The sequence below is a fragment of the Triticum urartu genome, chromosome 7 (genome assembly GCF_003073215.2).
Source record: "Triticum urartu cultivar G1812 chromosome 7, Tu2.1, whole genome shotgun sequence".
Classification (NCBI taxonomy): Eukaryota; Viridiplantae; Streptophyta; class Magnoliopsida; order Poales; family Poaceae; genus Triticum; species Triticum urartu.
In genome coordinates this window covers 29,286,356-29,304,010 of record NC_053028.1, presented here as the reverse complement: position 1 = coordinate 29,304,010, position 17,655 = coordinate 29,286,356, and positions in this window count along the sequence as shown.

The window sequence follows — 17,655 nt, the reverse complement described above, 5'->3', positions numbered from 1 at the left end:
ATGATAGTTTACTAAACGTATAGAAGGCCCAAAGGCCTGGGGCCGGCTTAAGGCCTGATATTGTAAACCGCCGTATGTAAGGAAAGACTCGTAAAGAAAGGCATGTAAAGGAAGTCACCGAGCCGGACACGATTATGAACCGGCCGGGACTCTATAGGCCACCAGGCGTCAACCCGTGTATATATGGGGACGACCCGGTGGCAGTTTAGGGCAAGAAACAACAGATCGATAACCAAGCCGGCGAGTTGAGCCTCTTGGAGATCGAAACCTCAGCAATACCAATCCCACCTAGATGTAGGCTTTTACCTTCATCGTAAGGGGCCGAACTAGTATAAAAACTCTCTCGTGTCCCTTGTCCCGACTAACCCCTTTAAGCTTCCTAGTGCGATGGCCCTACGACTAAGTCCTGGCTCTAGGACATCTATCGTGTTAACTCCACGACAGTTGGCGCCCACCGTGGTGCCAGCGCACGGTGGATTTGAGTTTTTAAAGGGCAACTTCGAAGGGCTCAAGGGATACGCAATGGGCCGGATGACCAAGAGTCGTCGCGACAAACTCTACATCGACGACGAAGGCTGGGGCCCCGAGGCCAGCTCGATCGAGTACGGGTACCGGGTCCCCTTCGGCGGAATTCACATCGTCATCGGCTGGATCGGCGAGTCTGGCCCTAAGCCGGACGTCCACACCAACCTCATCGAAACGGCTCAGCGCGCCAGGTCCGCCCGTGTTCAATCTGTCGTGAAACATGCCTTCGTAGGCTGCATCCATGGCGGTGAATACTCCAAAGGATCGATGGAAGGCGGGGAGACGGCCATCTGCTCTGATACTACATCATCAACAGGTGAGACGGACTCGTTGTACCAGCGGCAAGATGGCATGCTCGGGGGCTGTTCTGATGGCAGCAGTATTGCAGACCCCCTTGAGCCGCCGAATTGGGCCGGAGTCTTCAGGGCGGGGACGCAGCCCGGGCATAACTCCACCGCAGCGGCAGCACTAGCTACCGGGTCGGCAGCAGCCAGGTCAGGAGACCCCGCGCGCCCCCCGGCTCAGGTTCTAATGGACCTCATGGATAGTCTGACGATTCTGTTAACCGCTGTGGTAGAACCGGCGGATAAAACCCAGCACAACGCAGAAGTAGCGTGCGTGCGGGAGGAGATGGTGCAAGCTAAGGAAAATCTAGCCGCGGAGGAGACCCGGATGGCAGCAGAACGAGCAACTCTGGATGCTCGTGCTCAGCAGCTTCAAGCAGAAACTTTCCGGCTCTTGATGGATCTTAATGCATCAAACAAGGTCATGAGGAGGAGGCATCAGAAAACTCAGTCACGTCTGCCTCTAACGCTGGATCCGAGGAACCTGTTCCATACACCCGGGGCTGGGGGGAGCAACCGGCCGGAGGCAATCCGGGTCACGACACGCAGTGCACCAGTTCAGCCACGCGCCATGGACCCACCTCGCATGAATACAGCTCCTCCTCGTTATGTATCAACACTTCCGGGACACTTCTCCAACCCTATGGAAAATCTCATCGTAGCGTCAGCTCATTTGGCAGCTCTCCCAATGGAAGGCGACTCGCCAGCAGCAATTGAAACCCGAAGGGTAAGAGAACTACTTTAGACAGCTTTGGCCCAGCAGGATGCGTACTCCTATAGTCGAGACATGATTCATTCAACTCCTCGCCCAAGCCGGAGCCCGAGTTACAGTAGGCACATGGAGTCCGCAGAGATGTCAAGTAATGCTCAACACCACAACCGGCCATACAGGCATGAGCCAGTGCAGGCTGGAGCCCTTAACTTGGCGGATCAGGAGAGGATTCGTCAAGAGGCAGAGCGCGCGGCTCAAATAGCGGCAGAGCAGGCGGCTCACCAAACCTTTCCGGCTTATCCAGCAACCTCGGTTGAGGTAGGAGTGGCCACGAGAATCGGAGGCGTGCCTTGCTTGGTACCAGCGATACGCAATGAGCGGTTGCCAAAGGATTTCAAGGGGCCTCGTAAGGTGCCTAACTACACGGCCGACCTACAGCCGAGGGCTTGGATTGAGAGTTACGAGATGGCTATGGAACTATTGGAAGTGGGCGACGCCGCAATGGCCAAGTATTTTACCATGATGTTGGATGGAACAGCTCGGACTTGGTTAAAGGGATTGCCACCCAATTCTATCGGCTCATGGGCAGAGTTGAAAGCACGGCTCATCCAGAACTTTAAGGACATGTGTAAGGAGCCAATGTCGATTGTGGACCTGACCAAATGCAAGAAAGAGGATGGTCAATCTACAACCCATTGGGTGCGCCGGGCCAAGGAGATAATACATTCATCTGATAAGATGGATGCCGGCTCAGCAGTTTTGATGTTGGAGAAAAATTGCCGTTTTGAACCTCTGAAGTAGAAGCTGGGGTGACTTAAACGTGACTGTAATGACATGGGAATGTTGATGGCGGCTCTTGTCAAGTATGCTGATTCTGATACTACCAAGGACCCGGTGTCTGACGAGGAAAAGGGAATGAAGGGAAAGAAGAACGGCAACGGCAAGGGTCACCAGCATAACCCGGCGAATCAGGGAGGTAATAAACGTAAGGCTGATGAGTTTGTTGCTAATACTAATGCACAGGGTGGTAATCAGCGGCGCAAGGGCAGACAGCCCCCTTGATCGGGCGGGTCAGGCCCTACCCTTGAGCAACTATTGAATGAACCTTGTCCGAAACATGGCACCGTGAGAAGTCGGCCACCCACCCATGGAAGGACTACACAATCATGAAGGCGTTTAAAATTCAAACATGTTGGATGGGGGTCACGGCCCAGGTGGCGGTTCAGGTGGCGACGGCTTTCATGGCCTGGGCGCCGGTTCAAGTGGAGGAGGTTTTCACGGTCAAGGTCATCCTGGTCGCCAAGGAGGATATAATCAGCAACCCGGCCAAGGGAATCAGCAGCAGCAATACGGTTATCAGAGCAACCCGAAGCAGTTGAGTAGTGGACAGTATCATGTATTTACTACCAGTTTATGTAAGAGGGACCAGAAGCTTCACAAGAGGGCCGTCAATGCCGTTGAACCGACAATTACATGTTATCTACGTTGGTCAGAGCAGCCTACTGTGTGGAGCAGAGAGGATCACCTGCCCCGGATTGATAATTTGGGTCACTTGGCTTTGGTAGTAGCACCTCAGGTTGGTGGATACAAGTTTACTAAGGTACTCATGGATGGAGGTAGCAGCATCAACATCCTCTACTATGAGATGTTCCGCCGGATGGGATTGACGGATAAGAATCTTAAGCAATCCAACACTGTTTTTCACCGGGTGGTACCTGGTAAGTCGGCATACCCAGTTGGTAAGATTGAGCTGGAGGTAGCCTTCGGGGATGAGAATGATTCCAGAGCGGAGAAATTAACCTTTGAGGTGGTAAAGATCAAGAGCCCATATCATGCTTTGTTTGGGCGGCCGACATATGCCAAGTTCATGGCTCGGCCGTGTTACGTATATTTGCAGCTCAAGATGCCGGGTCATAAGAGCACCATTACAGTACATGGGAGCCGTAAGATAGCCTTGGAATGTGAAGAAGGTGATGCTGCATATGCTGAATCTGTTTGCGCAACAGAGGAGTTAAAATTCTACAAGGATCATGTTGACCCGGCAGACATGACATCATTAAAGAAACCAACAACAGAGCATGAGCTGGAGTTAAAATTCAAATCAGCTGATGACACTAAGATGGTTGACTTTGTACCTGGCGACTCATCCAAACAGTTCATCATCAGCACAAACTTGGATCCGAAATAGGAAAGCGCGCTCATCGAGTTCATCCATGAGAACCGGGACATCTTTGCATGGAAGCCTTCAGACATGCCGGGTGTCCCGAGGGAACTCGCTGAGCACACTCTTAATATCGATCCAAAATTCAAACCTGTCAAACAGTTTCTCCGACGGTTCAATGATGAAAGATGCAAGGCCATTGGGGAAGAGGCGGCCCGGCTCTTGGCAGCCGGGTTCATTGTCGAGGTCTGTCACCCCGAATGGTTAGCTAACCCGGTGCTTGTACTAAAAAAGAATGGCACCTGGCGTATGTGTGTGGATTACACAGATCTGAACAAGGCTTGTCCGGCTGATCCTTTTGCTCTTCCCCGTATAGATCAAATCATTGATGCTACGGCAGGTTGCGCACAGTTGAGTTTCTTAGATGCTTATTCCGGTTATCATCAGATTAAGATGACAGTCAAGGATCAAGAGAAGACAGCTTTTATAACTCCTTTTGGAGCTTTCTACTATGTGTCTATGCCTTTTGGGCTTAAGAGTGCCCAGGCGACTTACCAGCGGTGTCTGCAGAATTGTCTTCACGATCAAATTGGGCGCAATGTTCATGCTTGTGTGGATGATATAGTGGTGAAATCCAGGGAAGAGGAAACCTTGGTCACAGACCTGAAAGAGACTTTTGATAATCTTCGGGTTTACAAAATGATGCTTAACCCGGCCAAGTGTGTTTTTGGAGTGCCAGCCGGCAAGCTCTTGGGGTTTTTGGTGTCTAACCGAGCTATAGAAGCTAACCCGGAGAAAATAAAGGCAATTACATCCCTAGCCAAACCAACCTGCGTCAATGATGTTCAGCGACTGGCGGGTCATGTGGCTGCTTTGAGCCAGTTCATAAGACGGTTAGGGGAAAAGCCTATGCCTCTGCATCAGTTGATGAAGAAAACGGATGTTTTTGTTTGGAGCGATGCTGCGAACGCAGCTTTTGAGGATCTGAAGGCACAACTAGCTGAGACGCCGGTCCTGGCTGCTCCAATTGAGAAAGAGCCGCTATTGTTATACCTGGCTGCCAACTCACGGGCTGTTAGTGTGGCTATTGTGGTAGAGCGCAAGGAGGATGGCAAAGAGCATCGGGTTCAGCGGCCGGTTTATTATGTCAGTGAAGTGCTAATTGAGTCTAAGAAACGATATCCACATTGGCAGAACCTTGTTTATGGGGTGTTCATGGTGAGCCGGAAGCTTAAGCATTACTTTCAGGGACATCCAATCACTGTGGTTAGCTTTGCTCCTTTGGGAGACATTATTCAAAACAGAGAAGCCACGTGGCGAGTCGCCAAGTGGGCAATTGAGCTGGTGTCTCATGGGTTGAAGTATGTTCCACGTATGGCAATTAAGTCTCAAGCCCTGGTTGACTTCATCAATGACTGGACAGAGATGCAGATGCCAGAAGAGAAACCGGACAACACCTATTGGACTATTCACTTTGATGGATCCAGACAATTGGAAGGATCGGGGGCTGGAGTCGTGTTAACTTCCCCATGAGGTGACAAATTTGGTTATGTGTTACGGTTGATGTTTCCATGCACTAACAACGCAGCAGAGTATGAAGCCTTGCTCCATGGTCTTCGAGTGGCAAAGGAGATGAGCTTGAGCTGGGTCAGATGTCTTGGTGACTCAGATCTAGTGGCTCAATAGGTATCTGGCAAGTGGGATTCCAAAGACACTCTCATGGCGGCTTATCGCCGAGAGGTCGATGCTGTTGCAGGATATTTTAAAGGTTATCAGGTGGAACACATTGACCGTCGAAAGAACGAAGCAGCTGATGCTTTAAGCCGGCTGGGGTATCAGCGTAAGCCGGTGCCACCCAACACCTTTTTGGATATTTTGCATAACCCCTCTGTCAAATTACCCACAGAAGAAGATTTAGCTGTTCCTGACCCGGAGGCGCAGTTGGTAGCGGCTCTTCATGTCATCCCAGATTGGACGGTGCCGTTCTTGGCTTACATGACCCGGGGAGAGTTGCCGGCGGATGAGACCCTGGCTCGACAGATAACCAGGCGGTCTAAATCCATGACGATTTCAGATGGAGAGTTATTTCATCGCAGTGTTTCCGGAGCCTTTCAACGGTGTGTTTCTCCTGAAGAAGGTCAAGAAATCCTTCGTGAGATCCATGAAGGCGACTGTGGTCATCACGCCGGGACAAAATCTTTAGTGGCCAAGGCGTTTCGACACGGTTTTTACTGGTTGACGGCTCACGCTGATGCAGAAGATCTGATTAGTAGATGTGGCGGATGTCAGAAGTTTGCACGACGAGCGCATGTGCCGGCTCAAGAACTCCGAATGATTCCAATTACTTGGCCATTTGCGGTCTGGGGCTTGACATGGTGGGACCTTTCAAAAGGTCTAAGGATAAAAAACACATCTCCTGGTGGCAGTTGATAAGTTTACCAAGTGGGTTGAGGCGGAGCCTGTAAGTAAGTGTGACACGGCCACGTCGGTTCAATTCATGAAAAAGGTGATTTTCCGCTTTGGTTTTCCACACAGTATTATCACTGACAATGGCACCAATCTGTCCCAAGGGGCTATGGAGGAGTTCTGTCAATGCGAGCACATCCAGCTTGATGTTTCCTCTGTAGCTCATCCGCAATCCAATGGTCAAGCTGAGAGAGCCAATCAGGAAATTCTGAAAGGGCTAAAACCCCGGCTTATGGTTCCTTTACAGCGAACGCCGGGTTGCTGGGTAGAGGAGTTACCCTCAGTGTTATGGAGTATCAATACTACGCCCAACAGGTCTATGAGTTACACACCTTTCTTCATGGTTTATGGAGCAGAAGCAGTGTTACCTAGTGACATCCGTCATGACTCGCCCCGTGCGGCGGCTTATGTTGAAGCTAACAATGAAAAAGCCAGACAGGATGCGCTTGACTTCTTGGATGAAGAAAGAGACTTAGCAGCGGCGCGGTGAGCAATTTATCAATAGGACATGCGTCGTCATGACAGCTGCCTGGTTAAGTCCAGGACTTTTCAGGAAGGTGACTTGGTGCTCTGGCTCATCCAGGATCTTTCAGATGCACACAAGTTATCCCCACCTTGGGAAGGACCCTTTATGGTCAGTAAAAATTTAAACAATGGGTCATACTACCTCATTGACGTTTGAGAGCATGCAGACTCACGTAAGTTGGAAGAGGAGACCCGCCGGCCATGGAACATTGCTCAACTTCGGCCATATTACACCTGAGCCAGAGGCTCTCAACATGTACATACGTTCACGTTGTATATACTATGATAAGCATTAAAGTAAGACCATCAGTCTCTTTTCTTTCCACAAACTATACATCTTTATTATTTCTTACTTACAAATAACTATTAAGGAGCTGATCATATTTGAATCAAGTTTATCCTTTTTGGTCCATCTTATGATCGTATCGGAATCTAGCTGCAAATCTCAAGGTCATTTGGGGGCTTCCTGTTCAAACATAGGTCGTATTCGAACCAAAGAGAACATAGCTGTCGTAACCCTCTTGATCGGCTCAAGGACAAACTCACTTGGGGGCTTCTTGATCGCATCCGAATCATAGCTTAACCCCTTTTGAGTCTGACTTGGATCGTATTCGAATCAGGGTCGTTAAAAACCTCTCAAGGTCATTTGGGGGCTTCCTGTTCAACCATAGGTCGTATTCAAACCAAAGAGAACATAGTTGTCGGTACCCTCTTGATCGGTGCAACGCCAAAGCCACTAGGGCTATATGGTCGTATTAGAACCTTGGCTTAACCCCTTTGGTCCGGTTTACTAATCGTATTCGAATCAGAAACCCCCAGCCTTTTGAATACAGAGTTAAAATTATGTTTATTATCTGCTGCTTGCCTTTTAGCTATTGTTGTTTCAATATTACAAATAAGATAGCCTGGTTTTCTTCATCGGCTCAATTATTGGACAACACAGCCACTGCCGGGTTATTCAAGCCGGTGGCTCAAGGATCCAAAGTTCACCACTCGAATTATTAAAACCGGCGATCTAATGATCAACAAGGACAAGGTATGGTTCTTACTTATACGTGCTTACCCGCTGCGTTAACTCAAGAGTTAGTATTAACCCTTATCCTTTCTTTAGATTTGTCTCTACTCTGTATTGAGGTGAATATATTGGCTGTAAATTAGGTGTTTAAGCCCGTTTGGTTCTAAACCGCCTTGCCAGTCTTTTCCTTGTATTCACAGGAATAGAGTTCAAACATTGCAGAGACAAACATTAAATGATGCATACATTGACATCTGGAATCAGATTCACATAGAAGTATTTTATGCGCGATGGCATAAGCAAACATGCAGTGTTTTAGCAACTAAGTTATTACAAGGCTTTATAAGCCCATGAAGATGATCATCGTCCCTCCTCGCCGGTTCACCACCTTCTGTTTGCTGGAAGTTGGATTTTGACCAATCAAAGCCGTTCATGGCAACAAATTCGGCTTCGTCGTCAATCAGGCCGACCGGGTCTATTTCCAGGGCAAAGGTATCTTCTCTCACTGGTGGGATCAGATCTGCTACTTTGTATGAAGGAGTGGCCATCTTCTTATTTTCACTATCAAAACCCAGCTGGTACTTGTCAACATTGGTGTCATCTCCAAGACTAGTCGCCTAAGGCCGGACTTCGCGTACGCACGCTATGAAATCATCCTGATCAAACGGAGACCCGTCCTCCTTCACAGTAGGATAACCTCTTGCTACGTCCGCCGGGTCTAGGTCTGGCACCCAAGCCTTAGAGCGGCTTAGGGAAGTCAAAGCTCCGGCTCGCGCGTAGGAGTGTTTTACTTCTTGGAATCTGGCAAGAAGGATGGACAGCTTCTTCAGGACATCGCTGAGCCAGTTGGGTCCTTGATTTGCCAGAGAGATAGCGGCCAGAGCCTGTTGTGCACCAATATACAATTGTTCAACCAAGGTGTATACTGCCTTCAGTTTAATCAATGGGTCTTGGCTCAGATTTTTACTTCGCGGACCTGGATATATTTTTAACAAAGTAAGTTGGCGGATTATACTCCGGTTTGGCAAAAATTATATGAAAGGTCAAATCAGGCAGCTTACCAAAGATAGCAGCGACCATCTGAGACACCCGACCCTTTAAACCGTTCAGCTCTCTTGAAATTTCTTTCAGAGCTGTTTCGGCTGTCTCAGCTCATCGGGTCAGAAGTGTTTTCTCATTTTCCCAAGCCTTCTCCTTGGTAGCAAAGCTGGTCTTCAAATTTTCCGTTGCAGAAAGGCTCATTTGCAGTTTGGAAGTGGAAGATTTGATTTCGGACTCCTGACTTGCTAGCCGGGTCTTTGTGTCTGACAATTGAGAGTTTAATTCAGACAAGGCATTCTGTGAAATGTTCAGATAAGTCAAGACTTGGTTTCAAATTCAAATATCCAGATTCAAGTCTCAAAGTACTTTACAAGTAAACCACTTGACACTTGGGGGCTAATGTATGCCATATCAAATTTTTACGACTCTACAAACATATTTAAAAGTCCGAAGTCCCTTACAAAGAAACAGCACTTGGCACTTGGGGGCTAATGTACGCAGTTCAACAAGTTTATCAAGGTTAAACTGGAGTGTTAAGTACTTTGAAGATGGTTTTAAATTATAAAGTACCGATTCATTGACGATCAAAATAAACCAGTCCTTGGGGACTGTAGGTGAAGTTTTTGTTTCTATCAATATCAGGCAAAGATTCAGAGATAAAAGTCTCAGCCTGTACTTTAAGTCTACAGGTTATTCTGTTTCTCTCATAATCTGAAGACTTGGGGGCTGAAGGAATATTAGTAAACCGGAAACAACGTACCTCATACTTCAACTGAAGCTGCTTGACCATCTCGATCTCAGACTCACGACTGGAGTGTACATGACTGAGATAGACGGATAAGATATCACTGGCATTGAGACGGTCATAGTTGGCAACTTCAAAGCGAACCTTCTGCCTCTCCAATGCTTCTTGCTTTGCTGTGCACCGAGCCAACACCGTTGGGTTCCCCAGCTCAACAAAGCGGCTCCCAGTAATTTGAACATCTTGAGCACGTGGAGACGGCGGGTCGGTTGAGCTTGACGGTCCAGCTGTAGAAGGGTCCATAGTGGCTTCGTCAAGGGACAACTCCGGAGGATTTGCTTCATTGACAATAGGCGGGTCTTCTGGGGCATCAGGTAATGGAGAAGGCGGCCTAGCAGGGTCAGATACTAGCACTGGCGGGTCTTCCGCCGGATTTACTGCCTTCGCCTTCTTGGATTTAGCCTGGCCATTAAGGGAAAAATATTGCAGGATTGTCAGAATCAAGATACAGTTGAGCAACCCGGAAGAAAAGAGGATTTCTGATTACCCAGGAGCAGTCTTGAAAGCCGGAAATTGTGTTTGTGATGAGTCGCCTGAGGAATGAGACACCTCCTAAAAAGGTAAAAGAAAAGAGTTAAAAGAAATACAAGGAGCAGGATTCATTAAAACGAGTTAAGGACAGCAATAAGTAAACCTCGTTCGGGCATTTCCGAGGGGTCTGTTGAGGGACGACAGCCGGTTCATCTTCTATCCCAACTTCACGACGGCTTTCATGCTGCTGCTTTTTCAAATGAAAGTTGGGATCCAAGTGAGCTAAGGGGTTAGAAAACCTTACTTTACGGATCACTTGTCGAACTTTGTGTCTTGGTAAGGGCTCTGAGTCGGAGGAAATGATAGTTACCTCTGCTTCCCCGGCCTGACTGGTCCCAGTGTCATCCTGGTAGGGATCAGTGTCAATAAGATTGTTAAAAAATTGGCCAAGGGAATCAAGGGCCACCTCCGAGTCAGATGTGTCATCAAGTTCCATTAAATCTTCAATAGTGGTTTTCTTTTTCTTCATCGATCTCCGGGTTGATTTCTTGGCGTTCATGGCGGCGAGCTTCGCCTTCTTGGCAGCTTCGTGATCATATTTCACTTTCCAAAAGTCAGAGTTGGCCTACAAGGACAAGAGGAAGGATCAGTGATAAACAATCCGGCTGGACAAAATACAAAGGAAAAAAGATCAGAATATCCTTACTTCTGGTACCGGGTTAAGTTTACAGAAGGGATTTAACCCAACAACACTGCAATCTTCATACTTCGCATTCACTGGAAGGTTTGACATTGCGACAATGTCCTCCTCGGTTAGTTGAACCGGGGTATGACAGAGAGAGTCGTCTGGGTCTCCACCATATTCATACATCAATTTTGAACAACGGCTTAATGGAATAATCTGCCATGAGATCCAGCATCGGGTTAGATCGACTCCGGTTAAACCGTTCCCCAACAAATCGTTGATTCTTCTGATAGATGGAAGCAGCTACTTGCGTTCAGCAACGGTAAGTTTATCTGGCAGGGCGAACTTGGAGTCAAGATGATCGGGGCGGTAACCCGGCAGTGGCTTCTCGTTGGCGGGTGAGATGTCCTGATAGTAAAACCAAGTTTGGTTCCAGTCCTTTGGGTGACTTGGTAGAACTATGAGAGGGAAGAGAGCACCCTGCCGGCGCTGAATTGAGATGCCTCCAAGTTCTAAGCTAAGGCCATTGGTGCACTCGTTCTGCCGGTTCAGATAGAAGTACTCTCTAAATAGTTCCACAGTCAGCTCTTGCTGAAGATATACCTCACAGAGCACTTGGAAGTTACAAATATTGGATATGAAATTGGGCCCAATATCCTGAGGATGGAGTTTGAAAAAGTGAAGAACTTCTCTGAATAACTTTGAACCGGGTGGTGAGAAGCCCCGGTTCATGTGGTCAGTAAAGACGATCATTTCGCCGTCTTTTGGATTGGGTCATTCCTCTTCTGGGTCAGGAGCACGATAAGACATGATGTTTTTTGAGGGCAGAAACCCAATGAGGAAGAACTCTTTTAAACGCTCCTCAGTTATGGTTGAGGGGACCCAATTGCAGATGGTGGGTGTCTTTGACGGCATGACGTGCAAGGGACTGAAAAAGGAAAAACAACACACCGGTTCAATTTAGGGCAAAATTAACAGTTAAAGGTTGAAGTTGTAAAACAAGTAACGGCGGCTTAAACTAAGGGCTAATCACATATAAGGAAAAGAAAGCCGGAGTTGTAAGCCGCCATGACTACAGACTTTCTTAGAAAGCGGATTCAGCTAAGTGTTGGCATAAAAAAGTTTCACCAAGCTATCATTATTATTTTGGATCAAATGGCTGTCCCAAAAAGAAAATATTCTAGACGTAAAAGTCCAGTACATATGATTTTATCAGCTAACAAAGCATCTATGCAGGAAAAAGGGATCTACTGCTATCAAAAATGAATGCAAAATAGCTACCGCAGCAGTTCTGCACTATCTGACGATCAGGAAAGGGCATCGGAGGTGAAATCTATCAAGAGTCTGTAACGGGCGGTGACGAACACCCACGAACTCGAGAAGCCGTAATGCAGATCTAAGGCGGAGAAGGAAAGATACTTACAGATGCAGGGCTACTGCGGAGGTTCGTCGCGTTTCTCTAGTCAAATCAGGTCGATGCAGCGGCCTGAGGTGGAGAAGATGAGGAGATGTGCGGCGGCGGCAGAGCTCGAGCGGCAGCGAAACAGTGAGAGGAGGAAGACGACTGAAGGGGGAGAATGAAAAAGACCTAGGTCGTGCCTATTTATAAGGGAGTACGCAAACAGGCGGGCGCGGAAATCAAGGAGAACCGAATAATGATTATCCAACTAAATGGACGCCTCGATTCTCGGAAGGTATTAAAAAAATAAAAGAACCGTTGGAAGATGACGTCATGAAAGTTTTTTGTGTTTTCAAAAGATGACGTCACGGCGGGTTACAGAAGTTTTCAGACAGAGGATGGATTCCATCTAAGTATTGAAGATTAACAAAGAATGAAGTTCAAAGTCAACCTGGGGCGTAATGTTGGGGATATTACTACCAGTATGACCCGCCCAGGAGGGGCCGGGTCAGCCTTCATGGCGAGTTACATAAGAAGCCCAATAAACATTCAAGATGATAGTTTACTAAACGTATAGAAGGCCCAAAGGCCTGGGGCCGGCTTAAGGCCTGATATTGTAAACTGCCGTATGTAAGGAAGACTTGTAAAGAAAGGCATGTAAAGGAAGTCACCGAGCCGGACATGATTATGAGCCGGCCGGGACTCTGTAGGCCACCAGGTGTCAACCTGTGTATATAAGGGGACGACCCGGAGGCAGTTTAGGGCAAGAAACAACAGATCGATAACCAACCCAGCGAGTTGAGCCTGTTGGAGATCGAAACCTCAGCAATACCAATCCCAACTAGATGTAGGCTTTTACCTTCATCGTAAGGGGCCGAACTAGTATAAAAACTCTCTCATGTCCCTTATCCCGGTTAACCCCTTTAAGCTTCCTAGTGCGATGGCCCTACGACTAAGTCCTGGCTCTAGGACATCTGCCGTGTTAACTCCACGACATCTTCCATGGCCACCAACCATTTGGACGAGTCTTCACCTTTAGTGGCTTCTTTATATGAGGTCGGATCTTGTGCCTTCCCTATGTCATTTTCATCCTCACACATGAAAGTGACATAATCGCTAGAGATGGCCTTTTTCTTTTCACGTTGTGATCTTCTCGTAGGCTCAGTAGTATGTGCATTTTCTCTTGCCCGAGAAGGTTGAGGATTAACATTGGTTTGAGGCTCATTATTTGGCTGAGGATCCTCATCATGATGAGAATCTTCATTATGCGGAGGCTCCTCGTCGGATTGAGGATCCACTTCAGGTTCGGGGTCACCAGTAGGTGTCTTGTGCATATTAGGCATATGGATAAAGTTATGTTGGATAGTCGAGGTTGGAACATACACCCGCTTCTCCTCAAGATCAATCGTCCTAACCTCAGTGATTTCATTATCCTCAAAAAACACCGCTTGCCTGGTTTCCACAAACTTGGCGGTATGACATGGGCAATAAAAGCGTTATCCTTTTCCTCTATGAGGGTACCCAATGAAAAAACAACTGGCTGTCTTTGGGTCCAACTTCTTAATATGTGTATTGAATACTTTAGCTTTAGCTGGGCAGCCCCACACACGCACATAATTCAAGCTCGGTTTCTTTCTCGCCCACATCTCATAAGGTGTGCTCCGTGCTGACTTAGTTGGAGCAAGATTCAGGATGTGTGCATCTGCTTTCAATGCCACCATCCAAAGGCTTACTGGTAAGTTTGCATGACTAAGCATGCTACGTACCATATCCATAAGAGTGCGGTTGCGACGCTCAGCGATGCCATTTTGCTGAGGTTCACTAGGCATTGAATATTGGGCAACAATTCCATTTTCAGCAAGATATTTCATGAATGGTCCTGGAATTTGCCCATAAGGAGCATGACTGCCATAATATTCTCCCCCGCGATCAGACCGTACTATTTTGATCTTTAGGTTGAGTTGATTTTCAACCTCGGCTTTATAAATCTTAAATTAGTCCAAAGCTTCAGATCGATCACGTATGGGGTAAATGTAGCCATAGCGAGAGAAATCATATGTGAAGGTAATGAAGGAATCAAAACCATCCATAGACTTTATGTTAAAAGGTCTGCATATGTCACTATGTATAAGTTCAAGGACTGATGTGGCTCTTACTGCTCCTTTCTTAATTGTTTTCACATATTTTCCCTTAATACAGTCAATACAATTGCCCGCATCAGAGAAATCTATCGGATGAAGTATTTCTTCTTTAACCAATCGTTCCATTCTCCCCCTCGAAATGTGGCCCAAGCGACGATGCCACAATTTCAAAGAAGGATTGATACTTCTCCCATTCGTTTTATGATTGCGTTCATTCATATTCATCTCGTAGAGATTCACACACATAGGATAACCGGAAAGATTTAACATATAAAGTTTGCCTCGTCGGACGGCGAGACCAACATCCTTATTACAATACTTCAAAAAAACATTGTTTCTCCTCGAAGGTACAATGAAATCCAAAATCATCTAAACATGAAACTGAAATAAAATTCCTACTCAAAGTAGGCACATAAAGAACGTCCTTGAGCTGAAGTAGGAAACCAGTGTGCAACTTCAAGGTGAGGGAGCCCACGGCTTCAACTTCAGCCTCCTTCCCATTTGCGACATTAAGTCTTCTTGTACCCCTTAGGGTGTGGCTTATATGGAATCCCTGCAAAGAATTGGCGACATGAACAGTCGCACGTGAGTCAATCCACCATGTAGATTCAGAAAAATCAACATATAGAGATTCATCTACAAGAGTGATCTCATGCTTACCCTTTTTATTCGGCCACTTAAGAAAACCAGGACAGTCCGCCTTGACATGATTTGGCTGCCTGCGAAAATGGCAAAGTCTTTCTCCAGCGGCATTTGTAAGATTAAATGAAGTAGCCGCTGAAGGTGCGGGACGTGAACAACTTGCCTCGTTGCATTGCTTAGGCTTTGGAGGATTCTTTTTGGAATACTTCTTTTTGTTGGGCACATTATTGTTATGAGCATGGTTCTCATGCTTCCTCTTTGCAGAGTTAACATGGAGAGCTTGATCCTTCTACTCACACTTCATTCTCTCTTCCTCCTGAACACAATGTGCAATGAGTTCAAGTAGTTTCCATTTGATGTCAAGAGAATTATAGTTTATCTTGAATGGATTAAACTGTGAGGGTAGTGACCTAAAAACTACGAGCACAAGAAGCTCTTCGCTCAAGTCACACTTCATGGTTTTAAGCTTTGCAGCGGCATTGCTCATGCGCAAAATATGCTCCCTCACATTTCCATTTCCTACATATTTTCCAAGCAACTTGTGCAAAAGCTCATATGCATACAATTTCTCTGAGCCTTTAAATTGTTCTTCCACCGATTTCAAATATTTGGCAGCACTTTCATTAGCGGGGATAGCCCCTTTAATCTCAGTGGAGATGGAGAAGTTCATAATTAGGAGTGCCATTCTGTTGGACCTCTCCCACTTCTCAACTTTAGTGTCGTAGGCTTTCTCACTACTAGGAAAAGGGCTATAGATGATATGGCCACTAATGGCGCACCACACATGTGGTGCGCCTGAAGGAAATATGCCCTAGAGGCAATAATAAAGTTATTATTTATTTCCTTATATCATGATAAATGTTTATTATTCATGCTAAAATTGTATTAACCGGAAACATAATACATGTGTGAATACATAGACAAACAAAGTGTCACTAGTATGCCTCTACTTGACTAGCTCGTTAATCAAAGATGGTTATGTTTCCTAACCATGAACAATGAGTTGTTATTTGATTAACGGGATCACATCATTAAGTGAATGATGTGATTGACATGACCCATTCCATTAGCTTAGCACCCGATCGTTTAGTATGTTGCTATTGCTTTCTTCATGACTTATACATGTTCCTATAACTATGAGATTATGCAACTCCCGTTTACCGGAGGAACACTTTGGGTGCTACCAAACGTCACAACGTAACTGGGTGATTATAAAGGAGTACTAAAGGTGTCTCCAAAGGTACATGTTGGGTTGGCGTATTTCGAGATTAGATTTCGTCACTCCGATTGTCGGAGAGGTATCTCTGGGCCCTCTCGGTAATGCACATCACTTAAGCCTTGCAAGCATTGCAACTAATGAGTTAGTTGCGGGATGATGTATTACAGAACGAGTAAAGAGACTTGCCGGCAATGAGATTGAACTAGGTATTGGAATACCGACGATCGAATCTCGGGCAAGTAACATACCGATGACAAAGGGAACGACGTATGTTGTTATGCGGTCTGACCGATAAAGATCTTCGTAGAATATGTAGGAGCCAATATGGGCATCCAGGTCCCGCTATTGGTTATTGACCGGAGACGTGTCTCGGTCATGTCTACATTGTTCTCGAACCCGTAGGGTCCGCACGCTTAAGGTTACGATGACAGTTATATTATGAGTTTATGCATTTTGATGTACCGAAGGTTGCTCGGAGTCCCAGATGTGATCACGGACATGACGAGGAGTCTCGAAATGGTCGAGCCATAAAGATTGATATATTGGAAGCCTATGTTTGGATATCGGAAGTGTTCCGGGTGAAATCGGGATTTTACCGGAGTACCGGGAGGTTACCGGAACCCCCTGGGAGCTATATGGGCCATGTTGGGCCTTAGTGGAAAAGAGAAGAGGCAGCCCCTCATGGGCCGCGCGCCCCTCCCCTCCCTTGGTCCGAATAGGACAAGGAGAGGGGGCCGGCCCCTCTCTCTCTTTTCCCCCCTCCGCGAATCCTATTCCAACTAGGATTGGGGGGGGAGGGAGTAGGACTCTCCTGGCGCGCCCTCCTTGGCCGGCCAGCCTCCCCCCTTTAGTCCTTTATATACGGAGGCAGGGGCACCCCAGAGACACAACAGTTGATCCACGTGATCTTTTCCTTAGCCGTGTGCGGCGCCCCCAGCCACCATAATCCTCGATAATATTGTAGCGGAGTTTAGGCGAAGCCCTGCTGCAGTAGTACATCAAGATCGTCACCACGCCGTCGTGCTGACGGAACTCTTCCCTGACACTTTGCTGGATCGGAGTCCGGGGATCGTCATCGAGCTGAACGTGTGCTAAAACTCGGAGGTGCCGTAGTTTCGGTGCTTGATCGGTCGGGCCGTGAAGACGTACGACTACATCAACCAAACGCTTCCGTTGTCGATCTACTAGGTATGTAGATCACACTCCCCCCTCTCGTTGCTATGCATCACATGATCTTGCGTGTGCGTAGGAAATTTTTTGAAATTACTACGTTCCCCAACAGCAGCGCCTGCATTTGGGTCTGCTGCACTTTTTTCCTCCTCTCATGGGATTTGTAACCGCCTGCGTCCGGAAACCCAACCTTCCACGGAATCGAGCCTGGCGTGCCTCGTGTCCGTCCAGGGTGCTCAGGATTCTCGAGGGCCATTGTGAGCTCGTCGTTCTCTCTGTCTGGAAAGAACGTCCCTTGCTACGCTGCTTCGATATAGTGCTGAAGCTTCCTGACTAG